General features: G+C 44.5%; 1 pseudogene; it reads left to right on the top strand.

Annotated features, from left to right (window-relative positions):
- Positions 1-835: 835 nt before the first annotated feature.
- On the top strand, positions 836-2548 carry LOC100944446 (annotated as a pseudogene).
- Positions 2549-3103: the final 555 nt, after the last annotated feature.

Genomic DNA, 3103 nt, shown 5'->3' with positions numbered 1-3103 from the left:
ACGCCCGGCTATTTTTTGGTTGCAGCCGTCATTGTTGTTTTGGCGGGTCCGGGCTGGGGATTCGAACTCGCCACCTTAGGTATACGTGGCTGGCACCTTAGCCGGTTGAGCTATAGGTGCCAAGCCCCCTGATTATTTTCTTAAGACAAATTCCTAGAAGTAGAATTGCTGGACTAAAGGGACTCAAAAACTTAAGGCTGTAGAAAGAGTATTAAGAGTGGGCTGGGTGCCTGTGGCTCAAGCGGCTAAGGTGCCAGCTACATACACCTGAGGTGGTGGGTTCGAATCCAGCCTGGGCCTGCCAAACAACGATGGCTGCAACAAAAAATAGCTGGGCATTGTGCCAGGCACCTGTAGTTCCAGCTAGTTGGGAGGTAGAGGCAGGAGAATCACCTAAGCCCAGAAGTTGGAGGTTGCTGTGAGCTGTGATGTCACAGCACTCTACCCAGGTGACAGCTTGAGTCTCAAAAAGAAAGAAAGAAAGAAAGAGTATCAAGAGTGAAAAGATTGGCTGGACATGATGGCTCAGGCCTGTAATCCTAACACTCTAGGAGGCCGAAGTAGGTGGATTGCTTGAGGTCGGGAGTTCTAGACCAGCCTGAGCAACAGTGAGACCTGGCCTCTACTAAAATAGAAAAACTAAGCTGGGTATCATGGCGGGCCCCTGTAGTCACAGCTACTTAGGAGGCTGACATAGGAGGATTACTTGAGCCCAGGAGTCTGAGGTCGCTATGAGCTAGGATGATGCCATGGCAATCTATCCAGGGTGACAGAGTAAGACTCTGTCTCTAAATAAAAAAGAGTGAAAAGACTGAGGAGTCAGGGAGAAAGAGCAGCCAAGATGAAGGTGAAGACACTAAGCCAGAATCTGGACAGTTATATTCATGAAATCAAATTTGTCTTCCAGAGAGTTCAAGAAACTATGATCCTACCTTATATCCTTTTGAGGACCCATGAGAATATGTAAGAGCTTTAAATGCTACCAAACTAGAACAGGTATTTGCAAAACCATCCCTTGCTTCCCTGGATAGTCACTGAGACGGAGTCAATGACTTGGCAAAGCATCCAAAGAACCTGGCAACTGTTCTTTCTGGGGATGTGATGGAGAGGTTAGAATCTAGAACCTGACTAAATGTAAACATATCCGTACAATAAAGCAGATGAAGGTTTTATACAAAGAGTGTGTACTTGCTCCTGTGGGACTTCTTTTTTTACCATTGGTGACGACAAAACTGTGAAGCAGTGGGAAGTGGATGCACCAGGCTTTGGGGACAAGGAAGAGCCATTGCATACAATATTAGGAAAGCCAGTACATGCCGCAGTTGATCATTACTGGGAAGAAGGTGTTTTTGCCACATGTGGACAGCAAGTAGACATTTGGGATGAGCAAAGAGCCAGTCCAACATCTATGACCTGGGGATTTGACAGTATAAGTAGTGTTAAATTTAACCCAGTTGTGCTTGGCGCCAGTAGCTCAGTGAGTAGGGTGCCGGCCACATACACCAAAGGTAGCAGGTTCGAGCCCTGACCTGCTAAACAACAATGACAACTGCAACCAAAAATATAGGTGTTGTGGCGGGCACCTCTAGTCCCACTACTCGGTAGGCTGAGGCAAGAGAATTGCTTAAGCCCAAGAGTTTGAGGTTGCTATGAGCTGTAATGCCACAGCACTCTAGAAAGGGAGATGTAGTTAGACTCTGTCTCAAAAAAAATTTTTTAAACCCAGTTGAGATAGTTCTTTTGGGAAGCTGTGCTTCTGATGGGACTATAGTACTATTTGATATGAGGCAAGCTACTCCTTTGAAAAAGGTTACCTTAGGGCCGTGCCTGTGGCTCAAAGGAGTAGGGCGCTGGCCCCATATACCAGAGGTGGGGGGTTCAAACCCAGCCCCGGCCAAAAATGCAAAGAAAAAAGGAAAAGGTTATCTTAGATATGAGAACAAATACTATTTCTTGGAACACTATAGAAGCTTTCATTTTCACTGCAGCACATGAAGATTACAATCTGTATACTCCTGATGTGCGAGCCCTGGACACTCCTGCAATGGTTCGTATGGATCATGTATCCGCAGGGCTTGATGTAGGTTACTCTCCCACAGGGGAAGAGTTTGTATCTGCCTGTTTTGATAAATCTATTTGAATCTTTCCTGTGGACAAGAGTTGAGGCAGGGAAGTCTATCACACAAAGTGAATGCTACACGCTCCTGCAATGGACTTGTGACAGTGAGTCCATCATGTCCGGGTCTGAGGAGATGAACATTTGTCTGGGAAGAGCTAATGCTTCTGAAAAATTGGGTATGCTTACATCATGAAAAAAAGCAGCCAAAGATTACGGCCAGAATTTGAAGGAGAAATTTCAGTGTCATCCTCATATCAAACGTACAGCTCGTCATCGACATCTACCGAACTCTATCTACAGCCAGATCCAGGAACAGAATGATCGACACATCATTGACAAAAGGAAACGAATCACTTTAAACACAGCAAAGCCGGATCTGTACCAACTATGTCAGAGAAGATAAGACACAGAGTGGCAGCTGTGGAATAATATTCGATATTCCTAATAAGCCTGATGTATAATTATTTGTTAGTTTTTATTTTTATTTTTTGAGACAGAGTCGCACACTTCTGACAAGGCTAGAGTGCCCTGGTGTCAGCCTAGCTCACAGCAACCTCAAACTCCCAGGTTTAAGCGATCCTCCTGCCTCAGGTGGCACTACAGGCACCTACCAACTATGTTTTTATTGCAGTTGTCATTGTTGTTTAGCTAGACCGGGCCAGGTTTGAACCTGCCATCCTTGGTGTCTGTGGCCAGTGCCCTAACCACTGGGCTATAGGCACCACCCAATTAAACTTTTTAATGTAAAACAGTAAAAATGAGTTTTACCCACTTTAGTTCCAGTTTGGGTTGCATAGGAATAAGCCAACTTTGGTAGGTCTGATCATACCAGGAAAATGGAAAAACTTAAGTTTTACCGTGGAGATTCTGTGCTTAGAGTTACATGTAAAGTCATTATGTTTAGTTTTCAAAATATTAGACATGTACCGAAAAGCAAAAGATGCTTTCTGTCCTTGAGAAGCATACTTTTTTTTTTTTTTTTTT

Source organism: Otolemur garnettii, unplaced genomic scaffold (genome assembly GCF_000181295.1).
Source record: "Otolemur garnettii isolate 467f Iridium unplaced genomic scaffold, OtoGar3 scaffold00002, whole genome shotgun sequence".
NCBI classification, from domain to species: Eukaryota; Metazoa; Chordata; class Mammalia; order Primates; family Galagidae; genus Otolemur; species Otolemur garnettii.
Note: the sequence above shows the minus strand (reverse complement) of the source record. Positions and strands in the feature narration are given on the sequence as shown.